This window comes from Pinus tabuliformis, chromosome 5_1, assembly GCF_031772625.1.
Source record: "Pinus tabuliformis cultivar Carrire ecotype Pingquan chromosome 5_1, CPIR1, whole genome shotgun sequence".
In the NCBI taxonomy this organism is placed as follows: domain Eukaryota; kingdom Viridiplantae; phylum Streptophyta; class Pinopsida; order Pinales; family Pinaceae; genus Pinus; species Pinus tabuliformis.
In genome coordinates, this window is record NC_142305.1 from 329,397,700 (window position 1) to 329,404,372 (window position 6,673).

The 6,673-nt window shown below is 33.9% G+C and overlaps 2 pseudogenes; both read left to right on the top strand.

Annotated features, from left to right (window-relative positions):
- Window positions 1-942: 942 nt before the first annotated feature.
- Window positions 943-2,343, top strand: LOC149164718 (mannose-1-phosphate guanylyltransferase 1-like; annotated as a pseudogene).
- A 2,687-nt stretch (window positions 2,344-5,030) lies between these two features.
- On the top strand, window positions 5,031-6,432 carry LOC149164719 (mannose-1-phosphate guanylyltransferase 1-like; annotated as a pseudogene).
- The last annotated feature ends 241 nt before the right edge of the window (window positions 6,433-6,673 follow it).

The following is a 6,673-nucleotide window of genomic DNA, read 5'->3' on the forward strand; positions in this document are numbered from 1 at the left end:
TGACTGATGTATAATTGCTTTTATTAGATTTCACGCTTGTGTTTGTATTTCTCTTTGTGTGTGCAGGTGTCCATCCACGAGGATAGTGGAGGATTGTGACCGGCCAGAGCAAAGGAGCGGGAGCGGCATCTCTTCATCAAACGAAAGCGCTGGAATCCAAGTAGGTGTTCTTTGCCTACCTTTTAATTGCAATTAGGAGCTTGCATAGTAGCATTGATTGATTGTTGCTAGACCCATTCTGGGCTAGTAGGGAACGCCTCTATCCGTAGAGGGGATTTACCTCTCCAAGACCTACGATCATGGTGTTGCATCAAACTAAATACCATTTTGGCATCTTATCAAACACATAGCATGCCTCTTTTAGACAACCATAATTAGCATATGTATCAACCAAAGCACTCTTAGTGAATACATCTTCCTTAGGCATAGCTTTGATCACATGAGCATGGACCTTCTTTCCTAAATCAACAGATTCCATAATACAAAGGACTCTAAGAATACTCACAAGTACGAACTGATTTGACTTCATATCTATTAGCCGCATTTGAAGAAATAGGTTTAATGATACTTGTTCATGTCATGGATTTTGGGGGCGAGTAAAAGGGATAATCGTTTATGTTGTAGGCTTATTTTTGGGTTAGGGAGTTTGGGGATTCAAATTGTTTTTTGTTTCTCTCTTTGGAGTTTAGGGGAGGAATGGAAAATTGAGGTTGACTGAAAATCCTGAGTTTTTTCTTGGCTTTTCACTCTGTGGTTTCATACAAGCACTGTTTTAGTCATGATGATATTGGAAACCTAGCACCCAACACATTCCAACGAACCACCACCAACTACTCAGGCTACGACATGGGAGTTATGGGACCCGTTCTCGTCATCTTCATCTATGTTTGATTAGAAAAGGATGGAAATGGCCAGAACAACTATGAGAAGTAATAAGAAACCATGAAGGCCCTCATATTGATCGGTGGTTTTGGAACCACGTTGCGCCCTTTGACACTCAGTATCCCTAAGCCTATGGTTGACTTTGTGAATAAGCCAATGATTTTGCATCAAGTAAAGCTAATAAAGTTGTAATAGTAGCAGTGATGAAAGAGGTTGTTTGTTTCTTGTATGAAAGATAAACAAATTGGATTTCAATTTGTGAGCAGATTGAAGCAGTGAAGGTTATTATTGTTGATGAAGTTATGTTGAGCTTATTGAATGCGTTTGAAATGAAACTTGGGATTAAGATTATCTATTTGCAGGAAACATATCCCATGGGCATTGCTAGGCATTTAGCCCTTGCAAAGGAAAAATTAATAGATGGATTGGGGGAGCCATTTTGTTCTCAAGCATGATGAAATTAGTGAATAGACATTAAAGGAAATGGTTGATTCCATACAAAATATGGAGGAGAAGCATCCATCACTATGACCAACGTAAAGTTTGTTGTCCTAACTCCTCAAGACCCTTGTCACTTGTAATCATTTACCATGGTTTGTTTCTTTTGCAGGGAATGTCTTTGTAAAAGCCAAATTGCAAGGGAATTTCTTTTCATAATTTCAGTATGTAAATTCTCTCTTTTTTCAATTTTTTTTATGGTTGGTAAGGTAAACAGTAAAGAATTGATCTCTTGAATTAGGTTGATGAACCCTCAAATATGGTGTTGTTATTCTTGACAAAGAAACTGGAAAGGTAGAGACATTTTTTGAGAAGCCTAGGGTCTTTGTTGGTAACAAGATTAATGTGGGAATCTACCTTATGAACCCTAGAGTCTTTGCTGGTAACAAGATCAATATGGGAATCTAGCTTCTAAACCCAAGTGTTTTGGACCCAAATGAGCTGAGACCCACATCCATTGAAAAAGAAGCGTTCCAAAAAATTTTAGAGGAGAAACAACTCTATGCTATGGTTTTACCTGGTTTCTAGATAGATATTGGGAAACCTAGAAACTATATTTATGGTCTAAGGCTGTACTTAGATTCTCTTCGAAGAAACACCTTGGATAAATTAGCAGCAAAGGTTAAAAATTTTGGAAATGTGATTGTTGACAACACTGAATAGATTGGTGAGGGTTGCTTGATTGGGCCAGATGTGGCCATTGGCCCAGGCAGTGTGATTGAGGGAGGAGTGAGACTATCATGGTGCGTCATTATGCATGGAGTGTGCATAAAGAAACACACTTCTGTGTCTAGAAGTAGCATTGGTTGGCACTATACTGTTGGTCAATGGGCTCATGTTGGAAACATGACCATATCAGGGGAGGATTTCCATGTTTCTGATGAGGTGTATAGTAATGGAGGTGTGGTCATTCCTCATAAAGAAATCATAACCAGCATTCTCAAGCTAGAAATTGTCATGTGATTGGAAAGATGGAGAAGGCCTAGTAGTTAATTGGTTATTGTAATGTTAATGATACTTGTCCATGTGCATATATATATATATATATATATATATATATATATATATATATATATGCAAAAAATTAATTAGTAGACGAATGATTCTTGTGCCCATATAATTTATAGGAAGATTGTGATTTATTGTTGTTTAGAATGCGCTTTTGAATGCATAAATGGTTTCAAGACTATGAAAAACCCATGAGGAAAATTAAACAATTTAATCTTTTGATTCATAAAAATTTCTACCTAATTTTGGGAAAAATGTTCACAAAATGTCAATTTCCTCCATTACTTAAACTATGCATCTATAGAATATACATAGTTGGCATTACAATATTTTACTTAATAGGAACATTGAAATATTTATTTATAAACCACATTATACACATTAAAATATTTTTTTTATAAATATACTTTTAAATATACATCAATGTTATTTAATGCTAGATATTGAAATACTTTATTTATGACCCACATTGAATTTTTTATTATTATTGTTAATAGTTTCCCATATTACTTTTATATTAAAAATTTAATGAACTACACATCTTCTTATTATTCTTAATAGGAAGTAATTTATCTTTTTTGCCTTCATTATTTTTTCTCTTTGGACACTGAAATCTTTTATTATGGCAAAAAAAAATTGAGAGTGAAATCTTTTTACATCTCCTTCCCAATGAGATATAATATCAACAACAATGAAGCAAACACAATGAGAATATAATTATTGATATTTTATAATGATTTTAATCAAGACTAACCAAACATATTTTTACATCGTTTTAATTATAATTTATATTATTTTTTATTTAAAAAACATTTTATTTTTATTTTTCAAAAGGCATATGTCAATTTGAAGTTGAACAGAGAAAAAAAACATACATCAGCCTTATATTGGAATGTAAAATAAATATAGAAGACTAATTATAATTATTAAAAAAATTATAGTACTTAGAAAAAATAATGATAATTAATAAAAAACAAATTTTTTACCACACTCGTTGGTTTGAAGCCTAGGCCAAAAATTTCTCTTATGTGATTTCTACCAAAAGACTTTGCTTAATATCTTTTACTTTAATTTATCAATAAGTTAAAAATAAAAATAAAAATAATTATTTTATCCATAAAACAATTTTAAATAAAAATAAAACAAAATATACAACTAATATTTCAAAGGAATTCGTTCTTCATGCTAAACTAGATTATATTTAAATATTAATAAAAATCCAGTTAGTTTAAGATTATATTTAAATATATTAAAACACTCGCATGTAAATATATTAAAACACTCACATGTAAACTAGTAAGTTTTTTTAGGAAGATTTTTCGGCATAAATCACATTGGAATGCATTTGTCAACGCGTTTCGAACCAAAAAGCGTGGTTGTTGGTTCGAAACGCGTCAACAAATACATTCGAACGTGATTTACCCAAAAAAAAATTCTTAATAAGCTTGATATAGACTACAAAAACTTAAATTCAACAAACTAGTAAAATGTTTTAAAGATTTTGATATGTCGAAGTTAATATTATAATATTGTACATTTATTAAAGCATTGCTCGTAGATTGAAATTAAAATAATTAGGAAAATTGAATTAAAATATTCAAATTATAGATATTTTGAAAATTTAAAAACATATATTTTTAAAGAAAAAAAAAATTGATTAAAAAAAAGAAAATTAACTAGAGAAAAATTTAGATATTGATTTTTTCTTGCATAATTAATGTATTTATCTTGAAGTGAGAGGGATCACAAGCGGAAAACCTCCTTTCGAATTTCACAACGGAAAAATTGCTTATCCCTAACCGTCTCTAACATTAAAATAAATATATACAGGGGGTGAGTTTTCGTACAATATTGTTTACGTTCAAGGGGGGAAGATACGATGCGGACGATGGCCCGAGGTGGTCCGGAAACCAGGTGATTAATGGTGTGGAAAAAGGTGAATTAGTTTGGAAGTCAAATTAGTAATGAAAAGATACTCACATTTTGAGTTTCCTACGATCATGGTGTTGCATCAAACTAAATACCATTTTGGAATCTTATCAAACACATAGCATGCCTCTTTTAGACAACCATAATTAGCATATGTATCAACCAAAGCACTCTTAGTGAATACATCTTCCTTAGGCTTAGCTTTGATCACATGAGCATGGACCTTCTTTCCTAAATCAACAGATTCCATAATACAAAGGACTCTAAGAATACTCACAAGTACGAACTGATTTGACTTCATATCTATTAGCCGCATTTGAAGAAATAGGTTTAATGATACTTGTTCATGTCATGGATTTTGGGGGCGAGTAAAATGGATAATCGTTTATGTTGTAGGCTTATTTTTGGGTTAGGGAGTTTGGGGATTCAAATTGTTTTTTGTTTCTCTCTTTGGAGTTTAGGGGAGGAATGGAAAATTGAGGTTGACTGAAAATCCTGAGTTTTTTCTTGGCTTTTCACTCTGTGGTTTCATACAAGCACTGTTTTAGTCATGATGATACTGGAAACTTAGCACCCAACACATTCCAACGAACCACCACCAACTACTCAGGATACGACATGGGAGTTATGGGACCCGTTCTCGTCATCTTCATCTATGGTTGATTAGAAAAGGAGGGAAATGGTCAGAACAACTATGAGAAGTAATAAGAAACATGAAGGCCCTCATATTGATCGGTGGTTTTGGAACCACGTTGCGCCCTTTGACACTCAGTATCCCTAAGCCTATGGTTGACTTTGTGAATAAGCCAATGATTTTGCATCAAGTAAAGCTAATAAAGTTGTAATAGTAGCAGTGATGAAAGATGTTGTTTGTTTCTTGTATGAAAGATAAACAAATTGGATTTCAATTTGTGAGCAGATTGAAGCAGTGAAGGTTATTATTGTTGATGAAGTTATGTTGAGCTTATTGAATGCGTTTGAAATGAAACTTGGGATTAAGATTATCTATTTGCAGGAAACATATCCCATGGGCATTGCTAGGCATTTAGCCCTTGCAAAGGAAAACTTAATAGATGGATTGGGGGAGCCATTTTGTTCTCAAGGATGATGAAATTAGTGAATAGACATTAAAGGAAATGGTTGATTCCATACAAAATATGGAGGAGAAGCATCCATCACTATGACCAACGTAAAGTTTGTTATCCTAACTCCTCAAGACCCTTGTCACTTGTAATCATTTACCTTGGTTTGTTTCTTTTGCAGGGAATGTCTTTGTAAAAGCTAAATTGCAAGGGAATTTCTTTTCATAATTTCAGTATGTAAATTCTCTCTTTTTTCAATTTTTTTTTATGGTTGGTAAGGTAAACAGTAAAGAATTGATCTCTTGAATTAGGTTGATGAACCCTCAAATATGGTGTTGTTATTCTTGACAAAGAAACTAGAAAGGTAGAGACATTTTTTGAGAAGCCTAGGGTCTTTGTTGGTAACAAGATTAATGTGGGAATCTACCTTATGAACCCTAGAGTCTTTGCTGGTAACAAGATCAATATGGGAATCTACCTTTTAAACCCAAGTGTTTTGGACCCAAATGAGCTGAGACCCACATCCATTGAAAAAGAAGCGTTCCAAATTTTTTTTGAGGAGAAACAACTCTATGCTATGGTTTTACCTGGTTTCTAGATAGATATTGGGCAACCCAGAGACTATATTTCTGGTCTAAGGCTCTACTTAGATTCTCTTCGAAGAAACACCTCGGATAAATTAGCAACTAGGGTTAACATTGTTGGAAATGTGATTGTTGACAACACTGCATAGATTGGTGAGGGTTGCTTGATTGGGCCAGATGTGGCCATTGGCCCAGGCTGTGTGATTGAGGGAGGAGTGAGACTATCATGGTGCACCATTATGCATGGAGTGTGCATAAAGAAACACACTTGTGTGTCTAGAAGTAGCATTGGTTGGCACTATACTGTTGGTCAATGGGCTCATGTTGGAAACATGACCATATCAGGGGAGGATTTCCATGTTTCTGATGAGGTGTATAGTAATGGAGGTGTGGTCATTCCTCATAAAGAAATCATATCCAGCATTCTCAAGCTAGAAATTGTCATGTGATTGGAAAGATGGAGAAGGCCTAGTAGTTAATTGGTTATTGTAATGTTAATGATACTTGTCCATGTCATAGATTTTGAGGGTGAGTAGAAGGGATAATCTTCTATGTTGTAGGCTTATTTTTGGGTTGGGGAGTTTGGGGGTGTAGATTGCTTTTTGTTTCTCCCTTTGGATGTTATGACAGGAATGGAAAATTCAGGCTGATTGAAAAGATTGAGTTTTTGCTTAGTCTTGGACTCTGGGG